At 36.5% G+C, this 19,311-nt stretch overlaps 1 pseudogene; it reads right to left on the bottom strand.

Moving 5' to 3' along the window:
* Nucleotides 1–6,881: 6,881 nt before the first annotated feature.
* Nucleotides 6,882–19,311, bottom strand: part of LOC107683756 (pappalysin-1-like) — a 133,669-nt pseudogene continuing 121,239 nt past the window's right edge.

Genomic DNA, 19,311 nt, shown 5'->3' with positions numbered 1-19,311 from the left:
TTCTCCAACAGTGCATGTAATTGTCCTGATTTAAAAAAAATGCAATCCTGACTAGATCTGATATAAACATTTTACTAAAAAAAAAAAAAAAGACGATTACAGTCATCATGGATAAAAACCTTCAGTGACATTACAGTATGTGACTACAGTTAGCCAATTATGATTGCAAGTTCCATCATTACCAACATAGTTCAGTGATTTGGTGTGTTCTGAATTCACAGTTCCAATGAAGATTTGCAAACAGCAATTCACAGTTGTGTTGTTGGAACTACAACTCTGGATTTGTGGTTAGAAGTTTCTAGTTAGTTTCATGTGGTTAATAGTTTCTTGTTCCCAGTGGGCAACTGATGTTGAAAAGACATCAAATTACAACAAAATTGATGAGGAAAAAAAAACAAACAAAAAAAAACAAAACAGGTCAAATATGCAAATCGAACTGATGTCAAAACTTGACATGATGTTGATTTAATGTAAATGGAAAACCAAACATATTGGCCTAAATATACATTAAACAAATTTCAGTGTGGGATTAACTTCCTATTTTCAACCAATAACCACTGGAAGAAATTGCTGTCCAAACTGAATTTAAAATAGTGGTATCTTGATCAATATCTGACGTCAAATTGATATAAAGGTTCCCGCTGGGTTAGTATAACACGTGGACTCACAGAGATCATGCACATGAGCAAAATAAGAAAGCTAACATGTAGTTCCATCCATATCTTTCATTCCATACATACACAAATTGAATTTGACGTCTTTTTGCTTAAGAGAATTAAAGAGCTGTGTTTTTCAGGAAATAGTCCGGACTAACTAGTTAGTTTCTCCAACAGTGCATGTAATTGTCGTCATTGTCCGGGAAACGGACCCCTGGACAATGGCTTGTCAGTTTTTTCGAGTCATTGACATGACCTTTGTCATTGTTGTTTCATGTGTGACTCAATAGTGTAAGTGGGTCCGTTCGAAGACAGAGATCCTACATTGGTCAGTGACACAAACACAAGAGCCTGTCCTAGTAAATGAGCGAATTTTTCAATCTTGTAGGAAGTTCTGAGGAGGTCCATGGAGATGATGTAGCTGGAGATGACAGTAGAACTGAAAACTGTTTGAAAATATGGTTCAGATGCCATTTTGATGTTACAATCTACTGCCTTACTGCCTACAAGCAGTTGCCTGTGAGTGATTTAGAACGTATAAAAATTGCTAAATGGATAAATGTAATCATAATGGTCACAAGCATGCAGGAGTGCATTGGCTTGCTGATGTTCTATTAGGCAGAGACAAATCAATCAGTAACAATACTGTTTGATAAATGTAATCATAATGGTCACAAGCATGCAGGAGTGCATTGGGTTGCTGATGTTCTATTAGGCAGAGACAAATCAATCAGTAACAATACTGTTTGCTAACATGATTTTATTTTTTTATTTTCTTTTGCATGCAGTAAATGTTCTTCCAATTTGGATGAAACCGAATTTACAATCTATCTAAATTCAGTATCCACAATCCAAACCCTAAATTCTGGAATGATCAAAAAGTGGACGATACCCCTGCGCAGTTACCGGCGCTTTCTTTATACACGATACATGACGGAGAAATAAAGTTACTCATTTAGCATTTTAATTCATTTTTCAAATCGTGATACATCAGGTATGTTTGCAATAATCCAGAGCACCAAAATATGAAAATAACAGTAAAACTATAGAATAGGATTCAATGTTAACATTAGTGCAGTATGCAACAATGCATTAAAACAATCACAGTGTTTAATCTAGGGTAATGCTAATTTATAAATATACTACTATTCATTGCTAATTATTGGTTCATATGTTAACATGCTAATTTACACCACTGTAAATGTTAAATACATATTAGAATACACATAAATTACTATAAAGCTAGAATAATATATTCTGTAAAACTATTAATCATTGTTATTTCATGTTAGCTATTGCATTGTAAACTAATGTTAACTTATGGAACCTTACTGTAAAGTGTTACCAAAAAACACAAGCATGTCACAGCATAATGTAGATAAATGTGGTATGTGCCAAAAAATACATCTAGTTTCTTGAGTCGAGAGATCAGATAGACCGGCCTTTTTAATAAATTCAAAACTACAATTTTGCTGGAAAGACACGAACTCTATCCACACTAGTGACAAACTGGATTGGGAATCCCCTTGACTTGAAAAACAGTAATACATTATATGCATGAATCAAGAAGAGGTCAGAATTTTGCTTATAATTTATTAGCAATGTAAAGAGCAGACATGGCCAGCATCACCAAACACAAATGGGTTTCTGAATAACAGGCACAAAGACAAGAGAATTTAGAAGACTGACTCAAATTAAAGGACACTTGAAGTACAACTCTTGATGCTGATGTAACTGTAATGCTGATGATCAAGGTGCATTTCTCAAATTTAAATAACTTTCATAAATGTTTCATTGTGTCTAATGGAACTCTTTAAATATACAAGGAATTTTACTGGTAAACTTTTTCACGACACTATTTACAACCGCTCAGGACATTTATATGAACCTGTAATAAAGATATTGATACAATTCCATTAGTTTGTTTTCTTACAGTTTTTCCACCATCCGACCAACATTTCAAATAAATATGTTGACTTTGAAAACTCCCAATAGTGAGCGGGGAAGAAACTCTGACTCAACGAACACTGATGTTTTGCTGTGCACATCCATATTTTGACCCCTGCACAAACATATTGGCAGGCCAAAAACAGCACCTGTCCAATGCTATGCATGTGAGCTCTGCATTTTGGGCATTTTAAGAGACATTCAAAATATTTGGTACAAATTGGAAAGACGCACATTAAAACTGTGATTTCACCTACTGCAAGATATACCATGATCACACTCTTCTCTTGTGGGGACTGCCACAGAATAAATGCACTGTATTAACAAACAATATATATATATATATTATTATAACATTTAGTTAGTGTCCCAACTGCATTAATGGAAGTATATAAACTGTGAGATGTGACTGAATGACATTCTGTCTTTGAATTGTCTTCTTTAATCTTTTTTTTTTTTTTTATCTTTCTTAAGCATTGTCTTTGTTCTTCAACTGGAGCAATGGATAAAAGAATAAACAGAAAATAAAAATAGTGTAAGAGCCTCAATAACCAATATTTTTACATTTAAAGACCATTGTACAAATAACTTACAAAAACAATAAAAAATATAACTTACAAAAGTATAACACTCTCAATAAATAGTTCTACTATGTACAGTTTTATATGCCGTTAATAGACGCGAAACACTAACATACCAAAATATGGAAGCAGCAAACATTACAGGCATGAGGTACAGCAAGAAATCCTATGGTGCATACAGTAGTGTGTTAAACAGCCCACTGAAAACTTAATTTAACAAGCCAACAAACAGTTTTAGACCTGTACGCTTTTAGATATCTAAAACAAAGCAAACGAATAAAAATTGCACTCGGAAATGGTTCTGGTGTTTTGGATAGCTGATTTTGACATAGTGATGGAGAAACATATAATACCACACGTATTAAATGCTTCACTCTTGGTAATAAAAAAAAAAAAAAAAAAAACATTGGTTGACAGGCCTGCCAATCACAAGACCTGTCAGGAAATTGGCAAGTTACTTGATGATCGTGCTAATGTTTGCTGTCCATCTTGGCAATAAATGCTGACTATTGTTACCTTGAGTACATTTACATAATTTCAGGTAATAGCAACTTAATACATTAGTTCTCCCAAGAATATATAACAAACAAAATATTTATTAATAATAACAATAAATTATTATTATTATTATTATAAATATGGTACTCTTGTGCATTGTATAGTTATTTTCATTTTTTTTTTCTTTGGGTGCTATAGTTTTATTCTTCTTCTGCTTCTTCTTCTTCATAATAATAATAATAATAATAATAATAATAATAATAATAATAATAATAATAATAATGAATCCTTCAACCTAACTCACAAGATGGCTGAAAAAAAAAACAAGATAAAAAAACATACATACATAAATGACCCATTTAAAGTCTTAATTTTCACAATTTCAGAAACATAAATATTAAAGCCATGATCCCAAAGGTTTGTTCAGACAGGACATATCAATCCAATAACATGTTTCCACATGTCACATTGCTCTGCTGTTTACAATAAAACCCAGACATGAAGCAAGTGGGACCACAACAATCATCAGTAATCACAGAGGCATATGATAATATCACACAGTAAAAAAAAGAAAATCCAACATTATTGATTCCACTACAAACACAAATTCCATCCCAAATTGTCCTGCCTAATGATAGCAGCGATTTTAGAAGTTTCAACTTTTGTTCATTAATACAAATACTGACTATTGGTACATAATTACTTTCTTCTTATTATTATTCTTTTTCATTTAATCTTTTCTTTAGAAATATAAATTACTGCACCTGTGACACTACAAGCACAATAAAATAAACTATTGACTTCGGCATCTGATCAAGAAATCTTTATGCCACATACATGACTCAATAAAAAAAAAAAAAACGACATGGTTGCCTGACTTTCTTCCAGGTATTGTTTCTTTTTCTTTTTCTTAATAATAAATGTCATATACTTTAAAAACCATATATCTACAATTGCACAAAGTGAAGTCCATTAGTAAAACATTAGGCAAAATAATCCTTAATTTTTTAAGCATGTTTTCCATGCCAATAAAACAGCCAATGTTCAAAAAGACATTTTCTTCAGCCTTGGCCCGATCACACTAAATTAATCACTTTGAGGAGAAGAGGACAAAATGTAGAAATGTTTTGCATTCAGTTTTTCTACATAAGCGTGAAGTTTTGCACCTGGCAAATAACCACAATAACATTATACTTATTTCTTTACTACATGTTTCAATATTATGCCTTGTGGCATTTTGAATGAACAGCTGATACAAGGGGACATCAGTATATATCAGCGGGGTTAAATTCAGCTCTTCCTAAAGAGATCAGCTACAATGCTCATAAACACACCTAAACCAGTTAGTTAAGGTCTTTAGGGCTGCAACTGTAATCTTCAGGACGATGGAGCTTCAGAAGAAAGTTTGACACACCTGATACAGACAGTCAAACTTGGAGATTCAGACATTAGTGAGAAACTAGTCAAAACATGTTAAGGCCATGCAGGGAAAAGGTTTGTTCGGGGGAAAAAAAAAAAAGTTCACAGTTGGTAGCCAAATATTATACAAAAGAACAAATAAAATAAATTATATAGGCTGTTTAAGTAATTTTTTGTATGCATTAAGGAATAGTTCACCCCAAAATAAACATTTGCTGAAAATGTACCGTAGGCCATCCAAGATGTAGTTAAGTTTGTTTCTTCATCAGATTTGGAGAAATGTAGCATTGCATCACTTGCTGACCAATGGATGCACTGCAGTGAATGGGTGCCATCAGAATGAGAGTCCAAACAGCTGATAAAAACATCACAATAATCCACAAGTAGGACACAAAGACGGGCACCCATTCACTGCAGAGGATCCATTGGTCAGCAAGTGATGCAATGCTACATTTCTCCAAAATCTGATGAAGAATCAAACTCATCTACATCTTGGATGACTAGAGGGGAGTAATTTTCAGCACATTTTCAATTTTGGGTGAACAATCTCTTAAAGTAATGATTAAAGTGATTTTTTTCTTCTTCTATCGTTCACCCAGATTAGCATTGTGCGTATATAAAGTCATTCCGATTACGCTGAAGCTAAATTATTTTAAGTTTTTTTTTTTTGGCAAAAACACATACAAGTGGTTAAAAAGTTGGCACATGTGCGGTAAGTTACCCTTAAAAAACGTTTTTGACTGGCAACAGATTCACTGAGATTAGAAAGATTGTGTAAGAGTCTCCATTTGTCATCTCCATTCATAGTACATAATCAGGGTCACTGTAATAAAGCAAAGCGCCGCAGAAGTACCACAGCAGTAGTCCATAGTACTCATGCAGTCTTCTGAAGCTGATGGGTTTGTGTGAGGAACACGCCAAAGGTTAAGTTGATTTTAGTTGCTGAAAATCTTCCTAAAAAAGGAATGACATGCGGGAGCTGCAGCAGATGGAAAGATTTTCTGTGAATAATCAATTTAATTTCAATCTCTTCATCACACAAGACCTGTATGGCTTCAGAACACTTTCATGATGCTTTTATTGAATTGAACTGTCATTTTATGGATATGAAGGGCTTATTTCATGATTTTTTAAGCATTTTCATACACACACACACAAAAAGGGTGAGTAAATGATACGTTTTTGGGTGAACTAAGCATTTACGTAAAATAAAAGGTTTATGACCTCTACATTCAGGAATTTGTGTCTGTTTTGCATTCGGACTAGACGAGTTACAATTCAGCACTGGCTGAGCTGTAATGGGAGGTCTTCGGTCTTGATGGTTATATTGATCAGAGGTAAGTGTTAAGGCAGACTGACGACACACTAGATCATGGCCTGCATATTCCTGTTGTCTGTTGTTTGACTAATTAGCAGCAATCGTAGCAGCAACAACAGCAGCCATGCTAAAGAAACCAATTAATTCTTACCATATTTATGCTCGGATCTATCGGTGTGCATTTTAAATAAACCTCAATTCACAATTATTTCGTAACAGAACGTAAATAGTGTGCGACGGGACCTGCAGCCATTCCCCATTGTGCATATATATTAGATAGATTTGTTTAGTTTCAGGAACATTACAATAATTGCTGATTAGTCTTTAAAATCAGCCCATGATTGCTATCCAGCCAATCGTTCCGTCCTTGTTTTGAAACCCAGTCTGCTTCTGTAGGGACATGAGACACAGCCACACACCATCTTCCTGGGACGACTGAGGTCACATTTGAGACAAACTAAAACAAATCAAGCCCCCTAAATGGATTAGAGAGTGCATTTCAGTGGAAAGTTGATTCTACTTTTTCTGGCTTTGGTCAAATCGGTATAGTTCCCTCGAGAAGCCTTGCTTTCATTTTTCTTCATTTTTTGGAGGGGTCGTGAGTGATCTACAGATTGCATACACAAACCAGCTTTGGTCCTTTGTGGGGTCTTGGCATTGGGATCCTTTTCCAAAAGACTATACTGTAAGATATAACAGGTAGACTCGGACATGGAAATGATGAACAGCTATAAGAAGAGAGGTACAACTGTGAAGCAGCAGCATTTCTGGGAAGAATATCTCATCCTGTCCCAGTCCGCACACCGGCTTGGTGGAGCGTTTTAACCAAGTGAGTGCAAGTGCTCGCCCTTTCGGTTCTCCAAGGCATTGGGGTCCCGGCAAGTGCACTCTCTTCGGATGTCACAGGACATGGGGAACGGAATCACCTTGAAGGAGAAAAGAAACGCATGTTAAAACATACAAACCAAAAGGTTTGGAGTAGACTCTTAAAATAAAGGTCCCACAAGGGGTTTTCACAGTGATGCCAGCGAAACAGGGGTGTCCAAACCAGTTTCTGGAAGGCCACTGACCTGCAGAGTTCAACTTCAACCCTAATTAAAAACACCTGAATGAGCTAATTAAGGTCTTCAGACTCGCTAGAAACTTCCAGGCAAATGTGTTGGCGCTAGTTGGAGCTAACCGCTGCAGGACACTGGCCCTCCAGACACCCCTGCCATAAAAGGATCATTTTTGGTTGACCAAAGAATCTTCCAGTGAACAGTTCTTAAAAGAACCATTTTATTTCTTCATGTGAATAACATTTGAATAATCTGAAGAACCTTTTTGTACTATTTATGGGATGGAAAGATTCATGGCTGTTAAAGATGCATCGATTCCAACAAAGATCCTTTATTTTTAAGAACATAACAACAGCTTGCATCATTGGTTATGACGTCTGGACTTGGCAATGAGTTGAAAAATTGATGAGCCCCTTAGAGGGATTGAAAATAGAATTTGAATGTTGTTTGGCACTTGACGTCACAATTGAAAGTTGGCAGTGCGTCACTGACACCAGCTGCTGCAATGCGGCCTCCCTTGGGATGGGCCTCAGCTGCTTTTCATGATAAAATGCATCTCCAGTCGCTCAAAACTAGGACCGTATGTGCAGTTCACATTTGTGCATTCACGTAACCATTTGTCTTAGCCTCAGCGGCTGAACAGACTGATTTGTTCATGATATGAATTCACATGCGAATTTATCTTGGTGCACAACAAAGTGGATTTTCTAATTCATAACATTGATTATTGAGTAATATTCTGCCTTTTTGTACCTAAAAACAGATGAGGGTTTGAGTCAAGGCCAAAGTGGAGGCACTTCAGTATGAAATCTGACTGCAGAGACATTCACAGGTTGATTCCCTTGAACACTGCAAGCAGGTTTCTTGTTCATAATGTGATTTAAACTGTAGCTAATGTAAACAGAATATTGTGATTAAGTTAGTGTGATTATGCTCCTAATTTGAATGGCAATAATTGCAGTAAAGTAAGTGGAGTACTGCCATTACAAATTATCTTAAAGCTTCTTCTATGAAACAACATAGTCCACCACAGTGTACAAAACAATTGCCCTGGCTACAAGATGAACACTGAAACTGATATTACAATAATATTTAATTTCACTGTAGTAATCTTCACTACAATCAACATCTGGAAGACGGTGTCATTTGCATTGTGAAACAAGAGACAGCGAGTCTGTAGTGTGATACGAGAGTCATATAACTAGCATCAGTTTCAGTTACCTGGAGGAATGGACTGATATACAGTTCTTCCATGGACGACAGTGCATATTAGAATACAAATTTCTGTCATTAAACTCTAGATGGCGCAGGCCGATAGGTTCTAAATAGGTTCTGATATAATTACATCATCATTCACATGACACAGCTGATTGGTTTATTTTCACATCAGAGCCAATAAGAGCTCAGCATTCAAATACTTGGCTAAAGTTTGCTGTAGCAGTTGCAGCACGCTTCAGAAACCCTCCACCTTCCCCAGCTCCACCTGTATAGATGCTATGGAGTATTTTCTTGTATGTTATACATGGGGTTGTTTCATATATGATACATGTGCAGCAGCAGTATTTCTTACATGCTTCTAAAACAAATGTAAGGATGTATAGATATGTGTGCTGGCTAACAAGAAAAAAAATTATGAAGAAAAAGCTTTTTGTAGTGTAGTGCAGTTCTCCAGACGGAAATGATGGAAATTACTAATTAATGAAAACAAAAACATGTTTGTGTGAGGAGAACTTAGTCTCTCCAGAGCCTCTTACCTGTGAAGCTTTTACAAGCATGAACCGGACACATATCAAAACCAGCCGTCATTGACCTGCATGCCATTTCCTGTTCAACGTGTGCCTTCCCTCTCATTTGAACACATTAATTTTTCTGTCTTTTGTTAACCTTACTGAAAGAAACAAACAAACAAAAAAAACCCTATGGTAGTTTACTGACCAGGCTGGCTTCCCATCCTGTCCAGCTGACAAGTGCCCCAAAACCCTCTAAACCCATCAAACAGACCAACCTAACCAGCTCTTTAAGACTGGGACACCAGCTAGGGCTGTTTTTTTTTTTTTTTTCAGCAGGCAATCGTTATCAAGCAACCCGAAGAAGGTGCACACTTCCATTTTTCCTCTGGTACTTTAAATAATCTCTTTCTCAAACTTCCCATTTCCTTCTCTTCCATCTCACGACATGCAACCTTTCACAGTTCTCATTTAGCACCCTCTCCTTATCTCACCATCGGACTAAGATGTGGGTGGCAAATTTGCCATGGTTTCCTCTGCCCTTGACCCTAAGGGTGGCGGGACCTGCTGCCACATCTGGGGCTCATCGATGGTGGCTGGGAATGTCAGCATGGGGCAGATGCCAGTCCAGAACACACATGCACACACACACGTTCCCTGACAGACCATGTACGACATGGCACACGACCCCCCACTTCTGTAGAGAATTGCATGTGTCATATTGCAGTTGAAGGGAAATAGTATGAGGGGGCTGGGGATCGGGGCACAGACAGCGCTTTTCAAAACACACCACAGCATAATGCTGGTCTGCACTGAGGCTCAGCCGTATGTCACGTCATTTGTAAGACTTTGAATGCCATTTATTTACTCTGAGAAGCAACAGCAATTTGTTTTGCTCCTGTTATTTTAGGATGATTTCTCTAATAAGAGGTTAATTTGGTTTGCACTGTAAATGCAAGTTCAATACCCTCAAATATATTGAGTAAATTCTTCAAGTAATTTCTAACAATTGTAATCAGGCTTAACCTGATGTAGTTAGGTCAGAAACAGGCTGTCATTTGATGAATGCATTCTAGAAGTTGTCTGAATGCAAGAACAAGTCCGGATCCACTGTATTATTACAAAACATGGTCTAACTCTAAATGTATAAGAACAGACTGCATTCTTTTTGCAAAAATTAACTGGGTGCGACAGATTCACCAGAAGGAACTCTAAACATAACTGTGATTTTACATGAATCAAGTTTACTGCCCAATGAGCAGAACAAGTCAAATCAGAACTCACTTTATTTTACAGTATTTGCACTTACAATGTAACAATTTTGTACAATTGTTATTTTTCACTTCCAAATGACCTGTTGGATTTATGACATTTTTCGCTGTATATAGTAAGGGACCTAATCAATTAACAGTGCTGCTTCCTCTGCTTTTCATATCGGTCTTATATGCAATTAACTGATCTGAGACCACATATTCTTTATTAATGTTTTAAGTTGCTGCGTAGCTTGTCAAATGTAAATAGACTTCAGTTAGGCTAATGAACTATACTACTTGGCAGAAAAATTGTTTATTCTGATTATTCATATTGGTCTAGTTGATGTATTTACAACACGTTTTCCTTCAGTCCAAACTGCACTCGTGTGCTCAGGCCATTAAACCTGTGGAAAGTGGAGTCACGGGATGCATAGCCTTCAGTCCCAGCCTCGATAGGGAAAACGTTTTCGAAGTCTCAAAAAACTCTCACACCCTCATTTTTGCTGCAGAAACAGCAATCTTGCCCCAATCTTCCACGGCTGGCACTTCATTGCCACTTTTCCCTAAAACAGCCAAGATTAAAGGAAAGAATTTGGAAAACAGCAAAGCTCATTTGGAGATATGATTTCATAGCCATAAACTTTGCAGGGCAACCAACATGCGTTGATAATTACGTCTTATAAAAACGTAGGAGACACACATTTGCTACAGCCACGACTGCGGGTTGGCCCCCGGAGCAGTTTCCCCCTTTACATGTATTACTTGGCACAGTATTGAGAGTTGGGAATGCAAACAAGAACCTACTGGATTCGGGTTGTCCCTGAGTTATCTTAAAAGGCCACCAAGACTCTGAATTTGGTGGTTTGATTATTTTATGTATATTATTAAATAAGCTTTTCATGCAATTTTTTAACAAAAAAAAAAAAAGCAGTTTTCTAATTGGTGACCTTTTCACAGTGTTATAAGGACACCCTAAAATAAAGGGTAACCAATAATAAGGGTAATTCACCAGTGGTCTCAGACTTCTGGACTCCATTTCATGTCTTCAGTTGAACAATTCTACAGTAAATATAGTAATTCATAAACGGCTAGATCAATGGCTTCAAAGCTTCATAGATTCATTAGTTGGTTTAGGTCATTTGTTCAATAAAAGGCTCAGTTCTCTACGAAAACAAGTCTGTTGTGATCCAAAACACAAGTGTTTTTAAAATTAGACTATACAACGTAAGACCCTTCCTACCTCTTCTCATTAAACTGTAAAGCTAAAGACTTCAATCAATCAATCAAACAATCAATAAATACAATAATGAAGCACACCATACAGCATACATCTGATGGTCCAAAAACAAATGGCTGAAGTTCATCACTGCTGGGATATACAGTATATATATATATATATATATATATATATATGTATATTTATTTTTTTTAGAATTACAGAAGAAGAATTACATTTCTGTCAAGACCACTATCGTCAAAGATGATTGACAATTAGCATACAGTTTGGATTGGCGGTATGTTTCTGTTCTGGGTAAGAACTCCCTGCGCATTCATGGATGAGAGCAGGGAGAGCAGCGATAATACCCCAGGGTAAACAGAACAGAACCAACATAAATGTATTGCAGATATCGTTAAAGTTCAATAATTTTATGTACACATTTTAGAATTAGTCTGATTCAAAGGATAATCAGAAGGCTGAATCCTGACTGACAGAGGAGGAGCTAGGGATGGAGAAGGGTAATTAGCTATTGAGCAATGCGAAAACTGCTGATAACACTGAGGGACCTTATATATGAATACTTAGATAGGTGTCGTATTCCTATAGGTAGATGGGGATCAGCTGAGAGTCAGCTGATGCTAGCTTGACTAACGTGACCTGCCAGAACTAACGCTACGCTTGATTTCTACATCTGTGTATACATGACTTAACAATCAAGTATCAAGTCCAGTATTCAGTGTTTGCAGATAAAAGGAAACTTTATTCCACTGCAAATCACAACAACAGCCAAAATGAAAAAAAAATAAATAAAAAAAATAATGGCTAGTTTAAAGTTTAATGGCTAGGGGTTTGTTGAAACCTCTAACCCTCCATTTGATCAAAAGTAAAAGTCCTCAGCGAGGTGAAACTGATCATCTAACATTTCAAGGTGAACTATTTCTAAATCACCGACCTTGAGAGCTGAAAATAATCGAAAACTTAACTTTTGACTTTAAAACCTCCCATCCTCTGCCAGAAAGAAATCTCTTGTAAAGAAAACCAAAGGCTCTCTCTTCCGTTGCCCTAATATGCCCACTGGCCTCCTTCCTCATGCCAACAGCTTGTAGTGATTAGTAAAGCATACTGCAGTGACCTGAGACGCAGTTTGACTCGCACCTTCAAAGTCCCTGACAGGAATAATACACAGCCAGTCATCCAGAACGTCTTAATACGCAAACCTTTCAGAGAACATGACGGGGAGCTGGGATAAAGTGAACACGACAGGGTGAGATAAGGAAGGCAAACAAACACACAGGCAGCAGGGAAGTGCCTTGGCTTCCTTTGCTTTGGGGTCATCCCTGTTAGGTATGTTTTGAAGCATGGCAGCTGGTTTGAGCTGGTTTAAGCTGGTCTTCAGATGGTCCTTAGCTGGTTAGAAGCTCGTTATGAGCTGGTCCGGAACAGGAGCTAGTTGCATAGGACCAGCACATTATCAGCTTAAACCAGCTCATGACCAACTAAGGACCAGCTTAAACCAGCTCAAACTAGCTGCCATGCTTCAAAACATACCTAACCAGCATATGCAGTTTATTTTTTTTCCAACAAGTATCATGGCCAAAGAGAGGACCCAAAGAGAGACAGACCTCATTGCAGGCATTGCTGGCACCACTTTGTTTTTATGTGCTTTGTCATTATTGTCGATAACATGGCCAAGAGTCTGGCTGAGTCAACAATAACACATAAGAAAAAAAAAAAGAATTGTTCTGCATTTGTCATTTTTTTTATGTTCTTTTGTTTATTTATTAGAGTCATGCAAGAGGCTTAGCCGTCAAGACCAAAAATCAGTCTATGCTATGACTATGCATTTATCTCTGTATTATGAAGCTGTTTCATATTATGAAGCTTTATTGTATGAATAGAATCAGGTGAAGAGTCTTACAGAAAAAGGATAAGTAAATGAACAGATTTCAGAGTATCACTTTTATTTTGTGCAAGCTGCATGCAAAAATCAACAGCACCAGTGTAGTCCAAATCAAGAAAAAAAAATCAGTTTCACTCAAGTTTCTGGTTTGAATCAGTCTGACGAATCCATCACTGAATGAACTCACTGAATCAGAAATCAAAAGAAGAGATGTAGTCCCCAGATGGCATGTTTATTACAGAAGCATTTCGGAGAAATTACTTTGTGGAAAAAGCTGTTGACTGAATGAACTGCATATACTGTATAGCCTGTGTGAGTAAAGTGTACACCAATTACATACTGCAAGTAAAACTGATTAAAAAAATTAACAGCTTTCTGTTGTTTCGTGCAAATGAACAATACTAATCTGACATTAATTGTGATCTTGAATTGATTCATTTATTACTCCAAAACCTGCATGTGACATCATTAACTACAGTCCTGTGTTGTTTAACCAATGTGGTTGAAATGACAGAGGTATGATTATGTTAGTACGGTTTCGGGAAATAGTTGCAAATAGCTAGTTCATTTTTTTCAATGATGCATTGTACTATGGTGGTTAAGCAGTGATTTGTTGTACGTGAAAGACACCTCAGAATGGTCCCAGCATCTAGACTCACATAACTGCAAATGAACGTAACTTTCTGTGTCATCTGTTTTGAAAATATAGGACTTTTGTATACTGAAGGTTTGTGAAACTTAGCAGTGTAATTTCTGACTGGTTTTGTGGTAAGCTCCGCTGCCACATTTACCTACAGCATCTGTGGCTTTTTGAAACTTTGAATCAATTGAACAAATTTCTTCGGAAAAATTATTCGCTTTCCCGATGCGCTTGAAACGTCACATGTTGGTGACGCCTACTGGTCAGAACAGTGTAAATGCAACACAATTTTAAAAACATTTTGAAACAGTCATGACATAAAGAAGCCTTGTTTACTGACACCATGTGACTTTGGATGTTTGACTCGCTCTCCAAATCACTTGAAATGATGATGACTAGTGAAGGTTTCGAAGCTTCATGAGTCAGTTTTTCGAAAGCGCCCATCACAACCTGTGATGTTCTTGTACTGTAGCTTTCAAATGCTGACCCGGGAATGAATCAAATCAAATATATGGATAATTCTTTCCTACTGTAGCACTGGTTTAAAATAACCAAATATTTGGGCTGACAACCCAATCTATATTGGTGCAATATTCAACCAGCTGTCGTTTTTAACCCAGCAACTGGCTACATTAAAACCTTACTCCGTACACAGACCCTGCCATTATATCTGTCGATGCTGTTTCTAATGAAATCTCCGCAGTCCTTCTAAACTTCAAATTGTTTTGCTACTCTACTGTGATTTTCAGTATGAAAATTTTTTTTGACAAACATATATCGGTCTTACCGTTTTCAGCTCTTCAACATTTCAGCTAATTTTTCCTCACAACCCTCAACTGTTCTTGAGATAAATGAAAATCAGGTGGTGAGGTTACAAAAGTTCTTTGTGGGGATGACTAGGAGCAAATTTCAAGGGACAACAAACAGTCAGAAACTATCTCAAATGATTATCTCTTCAAAATAGCCTACTCCAGGAATGGCGCAGAGAAGTTAAGTGCAATTTGAAATCAGAGGCTCGTAACAAAGCAGACCGCCACTTATCTGTGCGCTAATGCGTGAACTCCATTGATCTGCACTTGTGTTTGTGGCCATGACTAGGAAATGTATGAATGAGTTTGGGAATTTGAACAGATGAAGATAACGTGGTGCACATTGGGAACAAAATGGATGTGCTGATACTCCTGGAGCCAACAGTCAGATGGCCTACAGTACAACTCATCCAACTCCGGCAATCTCAATACGATTGGTTCTTTCATAGTCATTTTCTACAGCTCTTCCCTAAACCCTGGCTATTTCCAGAGACAGGATGATTTGAAAAACCCTGCTGATATATATTTAGCTAAACTGATGCTGTTACGAAGCAATGCCACACAACCAAAAAGATCTAGCTCATCAAAAAATGACTTTATCTCGTCCCATCCTGCTGTCGTTCCTCTGGCAACTGTGTGACATACTATCAGGAGGAAGGAGGCAGCAGCAATCTGGCTTATGGTTTCAGAACAATTTAACCTTCTATCAACACTGGCGCATGGTCAACTCCTGCTAAGATCTCTGTCTGCTCAATGACGTAGGCTGCATATTGTGAAATTCCCAAAAAAGCATCCTCTTGTAGACTGGATTCAATGAATCATCGCCGTTCATACACTCACACTCTGACCATTTGCCAAATATTTAAGACGATGACAGTGCAAGACAAGGAGAAAGACAAGAGACAGCTCAGAGCGGCCTGGAAAAGAAAAGTAATTGCTAAGTCTGCTAATTAACCTCATGCATGGGCACACGAGATGATAAAGCACAAAGTTGACAAGGCAAAAGAAATGATCCTGTATGATGAGTGAATTTGAGAGTAAGGACAGCGATAACTAAAAACCTGCCACTTTTTTCTCACAGACAAATGAAAATTCAGAATATTGTAGCTGTGCATAAAACATCAAATATGTTCTGAATGGCTGTGCCTTTTTCGCAAACATTTCACTTTTAGTGTGGACAATGATCTTTGGTGTCATCGAACACTTACATTTCACCAATACAGAAAATTCTTCAAAACATCTCCAGACTGCAATTAAATAGTTGTTTTTTTTCCTGCCTGTGCACTGGTTCCACTACCAAGTTGCACAATTGATAAGTTCTGCCCTTTCTGTTGCGATACTTGTTTGAACCGCATAGCAAGGAGAATTTCTCAGCTCGGCCCAGTATACAGTGCAGCGCGGGCTCAAAGGAGGTGTGTTTGCTAGTGGACCGATCTCAATTATGCAACACCATAAACGGTGATATCCAGTGAGAAGCGCTTGAATTTACCACATAATTTTCTGTTACAAAACCCAAATGTCTCGGTGATTTAAACTAGTTTAACCCTTGTGCGTCAATTTAAAAAAAGATACACTGAGGTCCTTAGAGGACAAAAATGTCCATGTCAAATAATTGTCATAAAAACGTAAAGCTTGGGAGTACAGACTTAAGTGTGGTTTCATTTTAAAGAAGACCCTTGTCAAATTATTGTTGAAGTAAAAAAGTTTTTAAAAAGGGGAAAAAAAAAAGGTTTTAATTTATAACAATAAAAAATAAAAAATTGAGCAAGATTTATATTTTATAAATATGTTGACCTCAAAGATTGCTAGAAAATCAAAGCCCTAAATCTAAACAAGTTTTGTTCCATATTTGAGTTTGATATCTCAAAAAAAAAAAATCGAATATATTATATAATGCATATTTGCACATAATGCACATTTTTTTGCACAAGTGTTACTACAGTCAAATCATTTACCATGGTTTTACTGTAGTAACAATAACTGTAGCCATGCTTTTTCAATATTAATTTTATGAATATTGCTACTGCTCTGAAAGTTTTGTCTGGAGCCCTGTTTAGTGTTTGAACAGAAAGTGAAATAATGCAGCATTACGCCGATTCCAAGATATTTGATATTTAATATAAGCAGTGTGGATGTGAAACCAGAAACCAGGCAAATATTAATATGTGTTGTCAGTTGTTGTGGCTGGATGCATCATTTTAAATATTAAATGAATGTGTTGTCACTTTATAAGAACGGGGAAAAAATATTTTATTTTGGTTGTTGTCTGTCACCTGCTAAAAACTACAAGTGATGAAGGATGAAATATAAACTCACTGATTATTGTTTGTTTTTTACAAAATGGTTTAGGAGCAGGTTTATCTGCATTAGATTTTAACATAATAATAGACATAGATAAAAGTGTAAAAACAATACAAATAAATAAATAAATAAATAAAATGAAATAAATTAAATAAATAAATCAATCAATCAATCATTCAACTGCAATCCAGTCCATGACTAATTGTGCAAATTGTGAAAAGAAAAAAAAAAAAAAATGTGGAAAATCGGAATGTGAACAAATGTATAAAACAAAACACTGACTAGCTTTTAAAAACTGCATGCCACTAACCTGGCAGACATGGGTAAATCCAGGGATTAGTTTCTCAGAAGTAGTCATCATAACAACCTGATACTTTGTAAACACAACTTTGTTTCCAGGCATACTGATAAATACCAGTGTATCCTGAGTCCAAGAAATGATGTAAAGGCAGCCAATCAGATTAGAGCTTGCCAGAAAGTGTTTGCCATTCTTGTGTGCAATAAGAGTCAGATGGTCAGTGGTAATATCTAGCATCTCATGCTTGTCAGTGACTTTCATCTCTAAATTTAGTCAGACTTGGTAAGGTTTTGAATTTAGACATACATAAATGGACACATGATATATATAAGTGAAGAACAACATTGCAGACATGTACGGTACCTTCTTAGTCTTGACAGTGGAATGGCAGCAGTCGCCTCCATCGTAGTTGCAGTAGGCTCTGTTGTTGATGGCATCACAGTAATTGTCACCCATGAAAGGCTGAGACAAAAACAGAGAGAAACTCAGAGCACCACTAACAGGAGAAATGGAGAGATACTGTATATGATGAAAACAGCTGTTTTGCCAACCCAAATATATTCAGTGCTTCATTGCTTCTAGGTTTATGTGTCATAAGTGTGGCCATGGATTACTCAAGGATGATGGGTCAACTTTTCCAACACCCACCATTTTGAAGAAAAAAAAAATTACTGTTAAAATAGTTACATACATTTTTCATTCTATCTTATGGTTGTAGGGGCAACTTTTATATTGCTTTAAAGGACACATGGGTTGAAAAAAATGTTGACATAACTAATTTTGGGGTGAATTGTTCCTTTAGTGCAATGCATCCTATTGAAGATACTGCCATTTTCTTCTTCACAATCTCGTTTTCATTTGTGTCAAATAAATATGTCTACGCTTACTACATTTTATAGACTTTCTTAACATATTAAAGCCTATTTTAAATTATTTTGTGATTGAAATGCTCTGTTAATCAACAGCATGCAGATGTATCTACTTTCATCCAAAGTGACCCGAGTTGTACTTCAATATGTCCAATCCTACAATATATCTATATCTATATCTATCTATATATATATATATATATATACAGTATATACAGGGCCTAAAACTAACTTTTTGCCACACCTGCCAATGGCCGGTGACATGATAAAATGTATCTGAAATATATAACAACTTTTAATTGAAGTAATTTTAAAACAATCTTCATATAAACTATATTATATATGCATAAACTATACATATTAATCTTTATTCAAGCTACAAAAGTCAATCAGCGACTAGAACAGTCCAAGGATTTCTCTTTTTCTTTTGCTCTTTGATTTACATCTATGACAGACTTCAACAGGTTTCACTTTAAAATCAGCGCTGTCTCTTTAAAACCTGATGCATATGACGCGGATCTGACACATAATCCGATTATTATTTTTTTTACATTGGGCTGTCTTTACACTGTGAGAACATTTTTGTATAATATTCATGATTACTGTACAAACAAGCTCACATAAGTTCTTAACAAAATCACGTTAGTCTTGTGATCACGTTGTGATTCTGTGCATGTATTTATGAATGATAAGGGTCTAGTATCAGATAATTAGACTTTATAATAAAAAAAGTTTCCCAGTTCTGTGCTTGGACAGTACCTCACAGGCTAGTATGCAAGGTCATTTCTGCCACAAAAGCACGAAAGAAAGAAAGAACG

This window comes from Sinocyclocheilus anshuiensis, unplaced genomic scaffold (genome assembly GCF_001515605.1).
Source record: "Sinocyclocheilus anshuiensis isolate Anshui unplaced genomic scaffold, SAMN03320099.WGS_v1.1 scaffold1549, whole genome shotgun sequence".
Classification (NCBI taxonomy): Eukaryota; Metazoa; Chordata; class Actinopteri; order Cypriniformes; family Cyprinidae; genus Sinocyclocheilus; species Sinocyclocheilus anshuiensis.
Note: the sequence above shows the minus strand (reverse complement) of the source record. Positions and strands in the feature narration are given on the sequence as shown.